Source organism: Erithacus rubecula (assembly GCF_903797595.1).
Source record: "Erithacus rubecula genome assembly, contig: scaffold_520_arrow_ctg1, whole genome shotgun sequence".
Lineage (NCBI taxonomy): Eukaryota > Metazoa > Chordata > Aves > Passeriformes > Muscicapidae > Erithacus > Erithacus rubecula.
This window is the reverse complement of record NW_027635818.1, coordinates 26,773-43,219: the sequence shown is the minus strand read 5'-3', so window position 1 is coordinate 43,219 and position 16,447 is coordinate 26,773. Positions and strand designations below refer to the sequence as shown.

The following is a 16,447-nucleotide window of genomic DNA, read 5'->3' as shown; positions in this document are numbered from 1 at the left end:
GGTTCTGTTGGGCCTCATGGCATCAGAATGGTCCCTTGGTTCCGTTGGGCCCCATGGTGTCAAAATCACCCCTTGGTTCTATGAGGCGCCATGGTGTCACAATGCACCCGTGGTCCCATTAGGCCCCATGGTGTCACAATGGCCCCTTGGTTCCCAGAGGCCCCATGGTATCACAATTGCCCCTTGATTCTTTCAGACTCCATCATTTCACAATGGCCCCTTAGTTCTGATTGGCCTCGAGGTTTCACAATGGACCATTGGTTTTGTAAGGCCACAAGGTCTCACAACAGCCCTTGGTTTCATTTGGCTCTATGGTGTCTTAATCACCTCTTGGATTTCTGAGGCTCAATGGTGCCAAAAAACCCCCTTAGTTTTGTTTGGCCTCATGATGTCCAAATTTCCCCTTGATTCTGTTAGAACCCATGGTGTCACAATGACCCCATTGTTATGTGAGGCCCCATGGTCTCACAATGGTCCCTTGGTTCCGGTGGACACCATGGTTTTACAAAGGACCCTTGGTTCTGTGAGGCCTCATGCTGTCAAAAGGGTGCATTGATTCAATGCGACCAAATGGTGTCACAACGGCCACTTGGGGTTATAAGGCCCTGTGGTGATGCAATGGACCCTTGGTTCCATGAGACCCCACCGATGGTACCACAATGGCCTTTTGTTAGCATGAGGCCCCATGGTGTTGCAATTGCCCCTCTGTTCAATGAGGCTTCATGGTGTTCACAATCACCCCTTGGTTCTTTTAGGCCCCATGGTGTGACAATGGACCCTTGGTTCTTTTAGGCCCCATGGTGTCACAAAAGCTCCTTGGTTTTCTTAAGCTCCAAGATCTCACAATGACCTCGTGGTTCCGGTGGACATCCTGGTTTTACAATGGACCCTTGGTTCAGTGAGGCCCCATGGTGTCAAAATGGAGCATTGCGTCTATGCAACCAAATGGTGTCACAATGGCCCCTTGGTTCCCTTTGGCCCCGAGGTTTCACAATGGACCATTGGTTCTGTAAGGCCACAAGGTCTCACATTGGCCCTTGGTTTCATTAGGCTCCATGGTGTCTTAATCAGCCCTTGGATTCCATGGTGCCAAAAATATCCTTTGGTTTTGTTTGGCCCCATGGTGTCACAATTTCCTCTTTGTTCTGTTAGGAGCCATGGTGTCAAAATGGCCTCTTGGATCTGTGTGGTCCCATTGTGTTCAAGAGGACCTCTTGGTGCCATGAGGTCCCTTGGTGTCACAATGGCATTTTGGGTCTGTTACACTCCATGTTATCACTATGGCTGCTTTGTACAGATAGGGCATGTGATCAAACAATGCCCCCTTTGTTCTGTGAGGGCCCATGGTGTCAAAATGGTCCTGTTGTTCTGTGAGGCCCTATAGTGTCAAAATGGCTCCTGGGTTCCCTTAAAACCCATGGAATCATAATGGCCCCTTGGTTCTATTCGATCCATGGTGTTAGAATGGTCTCTTGGTTTTATGAAGCCCCATGGTGTCACAATGGCCACTTGGTGCCTTGAGGCCTCATGTTGTCACAGTGTTGCCTTGGTTCTTTGAAGGCCCTTGGTGTCACAATGGCTCCTAAGTTCCATGAGTTCCATGGTGTCACAATGGCCCCTTGGTTCTTTGAAGGCCCTTGGTGTGACAATGGTCCTTTAGTTCTGTGACGCCCCATGATGTCAGAATGGCCCTTGGTTTCGTTAGGCTACATGGTATCGCATTGACTCCCTGGTTCTCATAGGCCCCATGGTCTCAGGATAGCCCCTTGATTCTGTTAGACCTCAAGGTGGCACAATGATCCCTTGCTTTTATTAGGCTCCACGGTATCTCCATAGTTACTTGAGGCCCCATGAAGCCTCAATGACCCCTATTTTCTGTTAGGCCTCATTGTGTCACAATGGCCCTTTGGTTCTCTTAGGCCCCATGGTGTCACAGTTGCAACTTGGTTCTGTTAGGCCACATGGTGTCACAATGACACTTTGGTTCTTTGAGGACTCATGGTGTCAACATTGGCCCATTGTTTCCATTATGACCCATAGTACCATAATGGCCCCTTCATTCTAGGAGGCCTCGTGATGTCACAATAGCCCCTTGGTTTTGTGAGGTCCCACGGTGTCACAACAGACCATTGGTTCCAGGCAGAAGAGTCCTTGCAGGGATAAAGGTGCTCCTGCCCTGCTGCAGCCTCAGCCAGCGCTGTCCAGAGTGAGAGGAAGATGATGGTGGCTGTGCTCAGCATGGCCCTGCTCTTCTCCATCCTGCTGTGCCCCCTGGCACAGGCTAAGGTGAGGCACCAGCCAAACACTGTCCCTGCACCCTGCCCTTTGCTGTCACCCATCCCATCCTTTTGGTCCCTTCAGGAATTCCCTCTCTGCCCCCTCCTCTGTGTCCTCTCCGGGCTCCTCAAACGCCTCCCCCTGACCATTCCTGAAGCTTTTCCTTCCATGTCCCCCCTCAGTCCTTTGCCTTTCTTCCTCACCACTGCAACAGGGCCCCCTTCAATGATTCCCTGTCTCTCCCTCGTCTTCACAAATCCTCTCTGGGTTCTGACACTTTTGTCCCCACTCATCCCTGTTTTTCCTTGCACTCATTTATCCCTACCCTCCAATTCCTTTCTCCTCCCCTCTACCTCACACCGAGACCATTCCACACCCCCAGCCCAGTCCCCTGGGCCCTCCACTGGCCCCAGTTCAGTGTCTTTGGGTCTCCCTCCCACCCCAAACAGACCTCCTTGACAGCCCTGAATTCCCACCCCATTGCCCCCGCCCTGCTCCTTGTGTCTGTGTCCCCTCAAAGCCCCACGGGGTCCAATCCAGACCAAACTTTTGTTCTTATTTCCCAGGTGCTCCTGGAAGGAGTCCAAGATGATCTGCAGAAAGTGAGTGAGGCGCTGGGATTGGAGGGCATCCCCTCAGGGAATTTGGTGGGGCAGTTGTGTCCCCCCATCCCTCCCTGGCACTGGGGCCATCCCAGTGCCCAGCAAGGTCTCCTGGTCTCTCTGCAGATTTATTTGAACAATGTCACCATCCTGGAGATGCCTCTGGTTGGTACCACGAGTTCTGCCAGTGCCAGATCCTCCCCTAGCATGGCCACCACACCCCAGGCCATCCCAGTCTGTCCCAGCACAGCCCAGTGCACCCCTACTGACCCCCCAGACAACTCCTCTGCCCCACAGATCCTCCCCAGGGAACTCCTTTCCCAGGCCCCCGTTCCATTCCCATCCCTGTGCCCCCAGCACTCCCTGGATGTCCCAGGATGCAGCCCCCTGCCCCAGCTGTGCCTCTTGGCCAGGCCCCCAGTGCTTCTGGGCAGGAGCAGCTCCTGCACCCCATTCTCCCCACAGGACCCCCGTGCTTTCCCCCACCTCCCAGTGCAGCCCAGTGCCCCCAGTGTGTCTCTAATGCTGTGTTTGTCCCCAGCCCCCAGCTGTTGAAAAGCTGGAGGCTGTTCTGTGGCAGAAGCACCTGGCTGCCTCTCTGGGTGCTAGGTGAGCCGTGCCTGCAGGGACCCCTCTCATATCCCACTGGGCACCAGAGGTCACCTTCTGGGGTTTGATTTTTTGGATTGGAAGTTGTGGGGACACTGGTGTCCTGATCCCCTCTGGTGGCATGAGATGATCACCCCTGGAGGAACCCCCTGACCCCTTTGACCCTGGGCCATTTCCCCTGAGTAATCAATAAACCCTTTGACCAAAGCTCTGTGTTTGTGTCCGTGGGTCTGGATTTCCTCCTTTCCTGCAGTTGCCAGGTCCAGTTGCTCCACGCTGGGCTCTGCTGCCTTGACACAATCCGTGCTCTCCCCTGGACAAATTGTGTGCTGGGAGTGCAGCAGGGTCCAGGGTGAGTGAGTTGAGTGTTTGGGTGGCCAGGTTGAGGTTCACTGTGAGCATGATAGGAATGGCCCTGGGTTGAAAAGGAAAAAAATAAATTTAATGCAAATTTTCTTTTAATGCCTTTTCCCTAAAAATTCCTTATTTACTAAAATAAACTTATTTAATTAAAAAACTTTTAATTTTTAAAAAAACTTAATAAATCAAAGGTATGTTTAATAAAGAATATTTATTGGTCTTGAATTTGGTTCCCTGGCAGACTGGGGCTGCTGGGTCTCCCTGTCCAGGGGCAATGGGGACTGTGTGGTGTCCTGGCTGTGAGACCCTACACGGTCACCTGGAGTGCCTGGCCATGGTGGGGTGGAGTGACCAGGGTGTCCTGGCAAAGGGCAAGTGGTTATACCTGGCTCTGGGGTCCTTCTTGGCCAGCAGCTTCAGAATTGGGAGAATTTGGGGGTGGACTGGGTGGATCAGATTTCCCCAGGTATCCTGGGAGCTCACCAGGGGCTTGCTTGTGTTTGCTGACTCTAGTTCCAATCCTGAAGGAGCTGCTGGTGCTGGCACCACCCTGGGGAAGCTGCACAACAGAACTTGGCACTTGGCACAGCAGAACAAGGCATTGCCCTGGCAGAGGGGCAAGAATCCCCCACGGGGACACTCTGCTCTCTCATCCGTGGGCACAAAGCAACAAAACTCCAGAGGAAAATCTTCCTCTGTGGGTATTGTGGCTCCTTGGACAAGTTCCAGAGCAAACAGTCAAGGCAGTGGCCTGAAAGGTTTTTCCCAGCTGGGCCACAACACATCTCTGATGAATCTACAAGAAAGAGAAAGCAGAACCCTTCACCAATGTCCTGGGATGCAAACAGGAATCACAGCCATGGGCAGCTCTCAGGAACCACTTCTCAGGGGATTTTCACTTCTTGGATGCCCAAGATGACTGAATGTCTTCCTGCTGCCTCAGGCCCTGGGTAAACAAGGCTTATCAGAGATGCTGGCAGGGGACCAACATCCCTCCCCTGACTGGGCACCTCTGTTTGCCCAATTTGATCCCAGTGGCTGCCTGGGGACAAACACCTGCTCCCTGTATCCCTGGGGATGGGCACATCCTGCTCTGGGCCTTGGTTCAGGGCATTGCAGAGACCCTTTGTGGGCACAAGGGCACTGGGGAGCTGTGGGTGAGTGCCTGTGAGGGACAGGGCTGGAATGGGAGCCTTTTTGGGGATGGAGTCCCTGGCACCCCCGTGTGTGGCAGCTGTGCAGAGCAGGAGCTCTGGGTGGGCATGGTGGCTCTGGGTGGGACAGGCTCAGCCCCAGGACAGAGGACATTCCTGTCTGGACTCTGCCCTGGGACTGGAGATGGGACTGGTTTGGGGCATGCAGGGAAAGGGAAATGGAGTGCTCTGTCTGGGGGAACAAGCACACCTAGGGCATTCCCCAGGCCTCAGCCTTGTGTTCAGGTGATCAGCACCGCCCAGTGTTCCCAGTGTTCCCAGTGTCTGCAGATCCCAATCATCCGCCTGCCCTTGACTCAAACTCCTCCCACATTGCTGTTTTCCCTGCTTCCTGATGCCCCAGGAAGAGGGGCCAGTGTCTATCAAGGTTTGAGACAGAGACAGGGACTGCTGACTGGGGATCAGATTCCAAATTTTACTGTGATCTACACTTGCTTATACAATATTTTCAGGAAGGCTAGGGATTTTTTACTACATTCATTGGGTTCAACATCACATGGACAAACTTTACATTTCTTCTTAGTTCAATCTTCCTTCCTTTCACCAATCTTCATCCAATCTTCTTGTAATCTTCAGAGCTCTGTTTGCTCTTGCAAAGGCATCTTGGTTATCAAACTGCATATGTTAATTAAATGTACACTGCTATCAGTCTCAGTTACCACAATTCTCAACCCCATGGAAGCTCCCAACACATTCCTGATCCCATGGAAGTTCCTGGAGCAGTTCCTGACCTCATGGAAGGATCTGGAACATTCCTGCCCCCATGGAAGGACCTGGAACATTCCTAACACCATGGAAGCTCCCTGAAAATTCCTGGCCCTATGGAAGAACCTGGAGCGATTCCTGACCTCATAAGAGTTCCCAGAGTAGTTCCAAACCCCATGGAAGGATCTGGAACATTTCTGACTCCATAAAAGCTCATGGAACATTTCCTGACCTCATGGAAGGATCTGGAACATTCCTGCCCCCATGGAAGGACCTGGAACATTCCTAACACCATGGAAGCTCCCTGAAAATTCCTGACCCTATGGAAGAGTCTGGAGCAATTCCTGACCTCATAAGAGCTCCCAGAGCAGTTCCAAACCCCATGGAAGGATCTGGAACATTTCCTGACCCCATGTAAGGATCTGGATCTGGAACATTCCTGACCCCACGGGACCTCCTGGAGCTGTTCCTGCAGTTCCTGACCCCACACAAAGAGAATCCTCTCCCCAAGGAGAGCACAAACGAACCCCACACTCTGCTCAGGGGTTTGTTGATCTTTGCAGGGACATTCCCGGGGATCCCGGGGCTCAGGGTTCCTCCAGCAATGGGATCTCCTTGTGCTGCTGGAGGCAGCAGCACACGGGGTCACCACCGGCTCCATTCTAAAAGCCAGAGGCCAAAATGTGACCCCCCCCCCCCCCCCCGTGCCCCCGGGGACAGCAGAGTGGCCTTGTCCCCTCCCCGGCAGGAGCAGGGAACTGGGGACAGGCACACCAGGGACAGGAGTCGGCCCCTCAGATCCCAGTGAGCCCCAGGTCTGCTTCCCCTGGGATGCCCCAAACCCTCCTTAAGACCCTCCTGCCCCACCCCACCCCCCAGAGCCCCCTGGGTGCAGGGACAGCCTTGGGGACAGCTCTGGCCATTGTCCCCGCACACAGAGCAGGGACAGCCCCCTCAGGGTCCCTCTACTGGCCCCAGGCTTTGCCCACCCCAGAGGGCTGTGGGGTCCCCCCAGAGCCCCCCAGGAGCATTTGGGGGGCTGCAGACCCCAGGAGATTTCTCACCAGAGCATCCCGAGGGGTGGCCACCATGGGCTGGGGACAAAGGTGGGGGTGGGGCAATGCTGGAGGACACTGGGGGGGCACTGGGGTGACCCCAAGGGCCGCGGCCATGCCAGGGGAGGATCTGGACCCCACAGAGTTCAGGGTACTCACCTCAGACTTCTTCACTGGAATGGCTCTCACTGCTCCCTGCTAAGAGACCCAGGGACATCACCAGGGTGTCCCCAGCCCCACTGAGGTGTCCCCAGTTTCACTGTGGGGTTCCCAAACCCAGCGAGGTGTCCCCAGCCCCACTGAAGTGTCCCCAGTTCCACTGAGGTGTCCCCAGCCCCACTGAAGTGTCCCCAGCCCCACTGAAGTGTCCCCAATCCCAGTGAGGTGTCCCCAGTCCCACTGAAGTGTCCCCACCCCCACTGAGGCATCCTCAGCCCCACTGAGGTGTCCACAGCCCCACTGAGGTGTCCCCAGCCCCACTGAGGCATCCCCAGCCCCACTGAGGTGTCCCCAGTTCCACTGTGGGGTCCCCAAACCCAGCGAGGTGTCCCCAGCCCCACTGAAGTGTTCCCAATCCCAGTGAGGTATCCCCAGCCCCACTGAGGTATCCCCAGCCCCACTGAGGTGTCCCCAGTCCCACTGAGGTGTCCCCAGCCCCACTGAGGTGTCCCCAATCCCAGTGAGGTGTCCCCAGCCCCACTGAAGTGTCCCCAGTCCCACTGAGGTGTCCCCAATCCCACTGAGGTGTCCCCAGTCCCAGCCAGGGATGGGAGATTCGGGGTGAAGGGGTCCCACCATGATAATGAAGTGGGGGAATTGGGGACCCCATGGGACTGGGGGTGGGGAAGGGCTGGGGTTGTGTGGGAGGAGGAGGAGGATGAGGACAAGGAGTAGGAGGAGGAGGAGGGAGAAGATGAGGAAGAAGGAATTTGAAAGGGGGGGACACAGGGCCTGAAGCTTGGGGTGGGTGGTGGGAGGAGAAAAAGGGAGAGGGGACAAAACCCGAGGGGTTTGGGAAGGGCTTTGGGAGCAGGGGGACGAGAAGGGGATTTAGGGATGTCCCACATGGGGGTAATGGGAAAGAGAGACCAGGACACATCAGTGGGGTGTGCCCAGGGCCAGTAAGGGATGGTGTGCACAAACTGGTTCCCAGTTCCCTCAGTGAGGTGTGCCCACTGCCAGTGAAGTGTCCCAATCCCACTGAGGTTTTCCCACAACCCAGTGAGGTGTCCCCAGTCCCAGTGAAATGTCTCGAATACCAGTTAGGTGGCCTCAATCCCACAGAGGTTAACTCAGAACCCAGTGAGGTGTCCCCAGTCCCAGTGAGGTGTCCCCCAGTCCCACTGAGGTGTCCCCATCCCCATTGGGGTGTCTCCAGCCTCAACGAGGTGTTCCCAGTCCCACTGAGGTGTCCCCAATCCCAGTGAGGTGTCCCCAGCCCCACTGAGGTTTCCCCATCCCCATTGGGGTGTCTCCAGCCTCAATGAGGTGTTCCCAGTCCCACTGAGGTGTCCCCAATCCCAGTGAGGTGTTCCCAGTCCCACTGAGGTGTTCCCAGTCCCACTGAGGTGTCCCCATCCCCATTGGGATGTTCCAAATCCCACTGAGGTGTCCCCATCCCCATTGGGGTGTCCCCAATCCCAGTGAGGTGTTCCCAGTCCCACTGAGGTGTCCCCAATCCCAGTGAGGTGTCCTCAATCTTGCTGAGGTTTCCCCAGTTCCACAGAGGTGAGCCCAATCCCAGTGAGGTGTCCCCAGCCCCACTGAGGTTTCCCCATCCCCATTGGGGTGTCTCCAGCCTCAATGAGGTGTTCCCAGTCCCACTGAGGTGTCCCCAATCCCAGTGAGGTGTTCCCAGTCCCACTGAGGTGTTCCCAGTCCCACTGAGGTGTCCCCATCCCCATTGGGATGTTCCAAATCCCACTGAGGTGTCCCCATCCCCATTGGGGTGTCCCCAATCCCAGTGAGGTGTTCCCAGTCCCACTGAGGTGTCCCCAATCCCAGTGAGGTGTCCTCAATCTTGCTGAGGTTTCCCCAGTTCCACAGAGGTGAGCCCAATCCCCAGTGAGGTGTCCCCAGCCCCAGTAAGGGTTGGGGTTCACAAACTGGTTCCCAGTTCCCCCACTGGTGCCCCCCAAGCTCCAGAACTCACCACGATGATGGAACCACCTTCTGTGGCCACGTCCAGGGGACCCTGGGCAAGAGGAGCAAAGGGACACTCAGGACTGGGCCTGGTGGGGCTGGAGGAGGACACAAGAGTCCCCAGAGCCACCAGCCCATGTCTGCCCTCAAGCCAAAGAGGAAAATCCCAGAGATCCCACCCCAAAGGATCTCCTGCTCACCAGGAGGAGGGAATCCTGCCCCGGAGCCGCGGTCGTCGTGACAAATCAATCCCCATCCGGGACGTAGGACGCACTGTCTGCGAGCCCGAGCGTCTGCCAGGGGGCACATCAGGATGGAGAAGAGCAGGGTCACGCTGAGCACAGCCACCTTCATCTTCCTCTCGCTCTGGGCAGCACTGGCTGAGGCTGCAGCAGGGCAGGAGCACCTTTATCCCTGCAGGGACTCCTCCCTGCACCCTCCCTGACAGCCCCCAGGCCAAAGCCCAGCCTGGCACAGCCCCCAGCCCTGGCCACAAGCCCAGCCCTGGCACAGAGTCCATCCCAGCTGTGGCACGGATCCAGCCCCCCTGTCCACATCCCTGCAACTTCCTGCATGGGGCAGCTGCCCCTGGAGGGGACCGGGCACCCAGGGGGCCAAGGGGGGCAGGCAGGGATCCAAAGGCAGCCAGGGACTCTGTGGGGACCACCCCCACTCCAACATGATCCATCCTCCAACAGCACCACAGCCCCCATCTCCCGGTTCCCCTTCCTGAACGTTCCTTGGAGGACACCCCAGAGCTGAGCCCAGCCCCAAACCTGCTGAGGCAGAGCAGGATTGCCCCTGTCCCCACTGCAGCCCCTGGGCTCAACAGGGGCTGCACTGACCCCTCTTTTTGGGGCAGCAGCACCACGGGATCAGGGAGAATGGGCAGGGGGAGCCCAGCGGGGTCCTGGGCCATGGCAGCAGCTGGGGCACTGGGATCTGCAGTCTCTGCAGGTGCCCTGGGAGCCCTGGGCAATGGTGGCACTGGGACAGCAGGGCTGGCCTTGTGGCAGTGCTGGGGTGGTGGCAGTGCCCGGCTCCAGCCCGTTGCTGACCCTGCAGCCCCAGCCTGCTCCAGGCCCCCAGGGGAAGATCCCCTGCCAGAGTCCCAGCACAGCCACAGCCACTGTGTCCTGCTGGATCAGCCCAATGCTGCTGTGCTGAGCTGGCCCAGCCATGGGCTCCCAGGGGCTCTGTGCCCAGCAGGGCTGTGGCTCCAGGCTGGGCTGGCACTGCGACACAGCTCCTGCAGTGCCCCTGGCCCCAGGGATGGCCCAGTCCTGTTCTGCTCTTGTCCCAGCACTGGCTCTGAGCTGGGGCTGACCTTCCCAGCCAAGGGCAGATACTGGGGCCAAGAGAAAGGAATTTGAATGTACAGAGCCCAGCTGGGGATCCCTTTCTGGGCATATGGGCATTGACAGTGGGGTTGGGAATGGGGCAGCAGTCCTGCAGTCCTTCCCTATGGCCATCCACTTCTGAACCCACCCAGCAGCCCATGGGACAGGAACAGAGTGCTCTGTGCTTGTGTTCTGCCTACAATCCTGCGTGGAGAAGTATTTTCACCAGACCCAAGCTGGGCATCACTGGCTGGTGGTGAAAACTTGATTTGCGTTCTGAAGTCAGTGGAGATTTTCCTGAGCTACCGTGAATCCCAAGGGTCTCTGGTTTTGCTTCCAGGATGATCCTGTCCCAGCTCAGAGGCCCCTGTCAGGGTGAGCCCCAAGGGCACAGATCAGTGACAGTCCCTGCCAGGGCTCCCAGGAGCTGCCAGGGCCTCCATTCTCCACTGACATTCCCTGACATTTCCAGGAGATGGTCCCTCCTCACAGAACACTGACCTCACAGAAGGGACCTGTTGTGGCACAGGTCAGAAAATCCTTCAGGCACCTGGCTTGGCTATTTGTGTTGGATTTTCCTGAGGAGCAAGCAGTGATGTGGAAGAATTTCCTTTTGCCTCTTAGGTCTTTGTGCCTCCTTTGGTGGAGAATTGAGGAACCTTGATCCCTGAGGGGCCCAATGGAGGTGAAGGCACACAGCAGATGAATTTACAGCCCCTGGACACCTAAGAGGTCATTCCAGATGACACCAGCATGCAAGTTATGGGCTCTTTTTTCCAGATCAGCAATTCATTGGTACAGGGCTCAGGGCTGATTGTGCCTACCAGTACCAAATTCATGGAAAACACCAAGATGTGTGGCACTGTGAATCTGCTGCTTGGGGCAGGAAGGCTCTGCAGAAGGGTCTGGGCAGGCTGGATCGATGGGCTGAGGCCAAAGGTGTGAGGATTCATAAGGCCAAGTGCAGGGTCCCACACTGGGGTCTCAACAACCCCAGGAGTGCTCCAGGCTGGGGCAGACAGGCTGAAAAACTGGAAAAGGTGCTGAGGGTGCTGGTGACAGTGCCTGAACATGATCACAGGTGTGCCCAGGTGTGCTCAGGTGGGCCAGAAGCAAAGGGCAGTGACAGTCCCTGTGCTGGTACTGCTGAGGCCCCTTGAAGGCTGGGTTCAGTGCTGGATCCTCATGGCCAGAGGGACACTGAGGCGCTGGAGCATGTCCAGGGAAGGGAACAGAGCTGTGGAAGGTGCTGGAGCACCAGGGGTGTCTGATGGAGCCGGGGGGGCTCCATCTGGAGAAAAGGAGGCTCAGAGGGAACCTTCTCATTCTGCACAACTCCCTGACGAAAGGAGGTAGCCAGGTGAGCTCTGATGCCAGGGAACAGGGAGAGAAGGAGAGGAATCAGCCTCAAGCTGTGCCAGGGGAGTATTAGGTTGGACATCAGGAGGAATTCCTTCATGGAAAGGGTTGTCAGGCCTTGAAAGGGGCTGCCAGGGGTGGTTATGGAGTCCCCGTTCTGGAGGTGTCCAAGGAAAGCCTGAAAGTGGCACTCAGGGCTCTGGTCTGGTGACAAAGTGGGGATTGGTCACAGGGTGGCTTTGATGGCCTTGGAGGGCTTTTCCAGCCACAGTGATCCTAGGATTCTGGGATTGTCCTGGAGAAATGTTTTTTGGCTTTTCCCCTCTTCCAAGTTCTGTACTTGAGCTTCCAGGCTCCAGGGATGTTCCCCACCCCACTTCCTTGTGTCCAACCCCCTGTTCCACAGACAGAACCATGTGGTGACACATGGGCTGTGGCACCAGTGCCGCTCCCTTGGGCAGAAATTCTTCATAGCTGAGACAGAGGACAATGGGAACAGGATAAAACATCCTTCTTTAGAAGCTGGGATAATTGTAGGGATATTTTCTCCACAGCTGAGACACATTCCTGAGGGAGGCAGGGACATGCCCAGTTCTTGGAGCTGGGTGGCCTGTCCAGCTCATTATCCCTACGCTCTTGGTGAGCAACACATCAGTGCACTTTGCACAACCTCTCTGCATGGACAGCATGAACTGGATTCCATCCAGGTATTGGGATGGCTGCTTGTTTTCCAGGTCATTATAAATTGCCTCCCCCACAGGTGATTCCCTTAGGTCCTGGGTGCATCCCTGTCTTGGTTTAAAAGACAGGTGTCTTCTAAGAAAGGCATTAGACTCTCTTTGAAGTGGAAAAATATAAACCCCCTCCCTTATTTTATATATCCTTATTTTGAAAGATACAACCTTCAACCAAGTCAGAATACAACCTGACACCCTGTCAGTCAGGGTGTTGGTAGCAGTCTGATTAGATGGTGGCTGCAGTCCTCCTGCAGTGACAGATGTGGTCCTGTTGAAACAGTGCTCCTGTAGAAGGGTGCAGTTTTCCTCTGTAGTTCCAGTGATGATGTGGAAAGGGACAGTCATCGTCTGGGATCCTGTGGGAAAAGGCTGCTTTGGTGCTCCAAATCTCAGCTTTTATCTAGGTTGGAAATGCTTGCCCCTCCCACCCCGGGTGGAGCATCCCATCTCCTGATGGGATGATGTAATTTGATCAGTCATGCAGTGGGACTCAATGGCCCATTAACAGAAGATATCTCCATGAAGGGAGGATGGGTTGTGGAAAAGATAAAGAACATTGCCTCACCTGGTTGTTAACACCTGGCCCATTAACAGGAGATATCTCCCTGGAGATAATGATCACTGCCCCACCTGGTTTCAACAGATGGTGATAAGAATACATAATTTTGGTCAAATCCTGTATTGCAACCCAAGACAATCCACCAGGAGGTCACAGGATCTTGCTCAATGAGATTCCTCTCTTTCCCAGTGAGCAGGAGATGTTTCTGGAGGCTGAAGACTGCTGCCCCATTCCTAAACCCATTGTCAATGCCCATATCCCCAGCAAGGGATCCCCAGCTGGGCTCTGTACCCTCGAATTCCTTACTCTTGGCCCCAGTATCTGGCATGGGAGTAACCAGCTGATGGTTTGCTCTCCCAGAGAGTAGCTGAAATCTTTTTGCATCTCTCCCAAGTCACCCTCTGTTTCCACGGATCTTTCCTAGCTCCAGGGCAGCCAATGCAGCCAAGGGCCATGGTGTGGTGTCTGTGACTGTGGAGATCCAGAGCTGCCCTGTTTCCCTCCCTGTGTGCAAAGCAGGAGCAGGATGAACCCAGAACTGTCAGACAGAGTTGGTGCTGGGGTTCCTTCCCTTGGTTTGAACCTCATGACACTCCCTCCCTCCTGAACTCACTCAGATTGAAGTCCCAGACTGTTGGAGGTGCCAATCATCAGAGGGACTTGCCTGAGTTTCCCCACCTGGTCAGCCACGACTGCACTGATGTGAGTGGGGCAAATTCCTGGGGGGGGGTCTTCCTAAAGAGCTAGTGAACCTTAGGAAAACCTGGGAAAGTCTTCTTGAGAAACATCATCAGAAGGATTGTAGCTTCACAAGAATGTTCAAGACACTGAAGAAATGTTGGAATCAGGGAGAGCACACATTTACATTGGAGGCACAGGTGGGGCAGGTGCCATTCTGTGTGTCCTCTGCTGAAAACATCTTGAGGAACAAAAGGCAAAAACAGGGAAATTGGGAATTACCTCCTTCACCAAAGATCCAGCACAAAGCTGCAATGCGTGACAAAGATCAAGGTCAGGACTTTACAGCACTGCCCAGAAAGCCCCCACGGAGCAGAGTGACTACAGGCCGAACCCACCTGTCAGGATTGCAGCAGGAACAGGAGCATGGCACAGCGGGGGAAACTGATGGGGAGACACATTGCTGTGGCCAGCAACTGTTCACCAGCCAGTTGTCCCAGCCAAACTATGACAACAACACTGAGACCCCCTGTTCCTGTCCTGTGTCCCCACCTCTCCCCCACACCACAGCTCCTGAGAGAATAAGGGAAATGGAGGGCCCTGAGAAATTTGGAAGGGAGATGTCAATGTGGGGAGAACAGGCTCCTCTTTTCCTCCTGTGGCCCACTGCAAAACCGCCCTGTGGTCACAGCCTGGAAAGAATGGCCAGGACAGAAAGTGATTTGGAACAGGAGTGTGGAAAAAAGTCCCAGGCAAAGGATGACAGAAAAATCAGAAATTTCCCAGTTTGCTCAGGGCCTGCTCAGGGAGAGGAAGGGAACAGTCCAGGACAGATGAGCATGACCTCAGACTCCCCTGGTCACTTCTCTAACCCATCTCTCCATCAGACACCAAGCTGTGAATTTTCCATGTTCCAGAGAGCTGGTAATCTGGAAACAGGAGCCCGTCTGTGCAGAGTCCATGAATGCACAGCTGAAAACATCCAGAAAGGCACTTTTTATGTTCAGGGGCTGGAAATGTTCCTGGGCCCCTCCAGAACCAATGCTCCTCAATACTCCAGGAGTAAAGGCACAAAGTACCAAGGGGCAAAAGGAAATTCTTCCACATCACTGCTGGCTCCTTAGGAAAATCCAACACAAACAATCAAGTCAGGTGCCTGAAGGATTTTCTGACCTGTGCCACAACAGGTCCCTTCTGTGGAGTCAGTGTCCCGTGAGGAGGGAACATCTCCTGGAAATGTCAGGGAATGTCAGTGAAGAATGGAGACCCTGGCAGCTCCTGGGAGCCCTGGCAGGGACTGTCACTGATCTGTGCCCTTGGGGCTCACCCTGACAGGGGCCTCTGAGCTGGGACAGCAGCGCGGGACCCTCGGCTGGGAAGGTCAAACCCAGCTCAGGGCCAGTGCTGGGACAAGAGCAGGACAGGACACAGCCATCCCTGGGGCCAGGGGTACTGCAGGAGCCGTGTCCCAGTGCCAGCCCAGCCTGGAGCCACAGCCCTGCTGGGCACAGAGCCCCTGGGAGCCCATGGCTGGGCCAGCTCAGCACAGCAGCATTGGTCTCATCCAGCAGGACATGGTGGCCGTGGCTGTGCCGGGGCTCTGGCAGGAGGTCTTCCCCTGGGGGCCTGGAGCAGGCTGGGGCTGCAGGGTCAGCAACAGGCTGGAGCCGGGCACTGCCACCACCCCAGCACTGCCACAAGGCCAGCCCTGCTGTCCCAGTGCCACCATTGCCCAGGGCTCCCAGGGCACCTGCAGAGACTGCAGATCCCAGTGCCCCAGCTGCTGCCATGGCCCAGGACCCCGCTGGGCTCCCCCTGCTTGTTCTCCCTGATCCCGGGGTGCTGGTGCCCCACAAAGAGGGGTCAGTGCAGCCCCTGTTGAGCCCAAGGGCTGCAGTGGGGACAGGAACAATCCTGCTCTGCCTCAGCAGGTTTGGGGCCGACCTCACCTCTGGGGTGTCCTGCAAGGAACACTCGGGGAGGGGAACCGGGAGATGGGGGCTGTGGCGCTGGGGGCTGTTGAAGTATGGATTGTGTTGGAGTGGTCGTCGTCCCCACAGGGTCCCCGGCTGTTTTTGGATCCCTGCCTGCCCCCTTTGGCCCCTTGGGTGCCCAGTCCCCTCCAGGGGAAGCTGCCACATGCAGGAACCTGCAAGGATGCGGGCACGGCAGCTGGATCCATGCCACAGCTGGGATGGACTCTGTGCCAGGGATGGGCTTGTGGCCAGGGCTGGGGACTGTGCCAAGCTGGGCTTTGGCCTGGGGGCTGTCAGGGAGGGTGCAGGGAGGAGTCCCGGCAGGGATAAAGGTGCTCCTGCCCTGCTGCAGCCTCAGCCAGCGCTGCCCAGAGTGAGAGGAAGATGAAGGTGGCTGCGCTCAGCGTGACCCTGCTCTTCTCCATCCTGCTGTGCCTCCCGGCACAGAACGAGGTGAGGCTCCAAGGCCACAGGCTGGGCTCAGGCCTGGGGGCTCTTCCCAACCCAGGGGCTTCAGTGGGCTCTTCAGCCCCGGGCTGTGCTGCTTTCTCCTTGCCACCATGGCCTCTGTCCCTCCCCTTGTCACAATTCAACTCCCACTGCCAGAGCCCGGCTTTCCCATGGGATGCTCAGACCCGGCTCCTCCCTCAGAGCAACCCAGAGCTTTCCTGTCCCAAAATCCCATTCTTTTGAGTCATCTCATCCCATCCCATCCCATCCCATCCCATCCCATCCCATCCCATCCCATCCCATCCCATCCCATCCCATCCCATCCCATCCCATCCCTTCCCATCCCATCCTCTTGGTCCCCTCGGGCACCTCCCTCCCCACCAT

The 16,447-nt window shown here is 56.2% G+C and overlaps 1 long non-coding RNA gene across 1 annotated transcript; it reads left to right on the top strand.

Annotated features, from left to right (window-relative positions):
• Positions 1-2,155: 2,155 nt before the first annotated feature.
• Positions 2,156-3,485, top strand: LOC306816321. The gene is made up of 3 exons (XR_013777637.1): positions 2,156-2,286; positions 2,844-2,879; positions 3,421-3,485. It is a non-coding gene; the product is annotated as an uncharacterized lncRNA (long non-coding RNA).
• Positions 3,486-16,447: the final 12,962 nt, after the last annotated feature.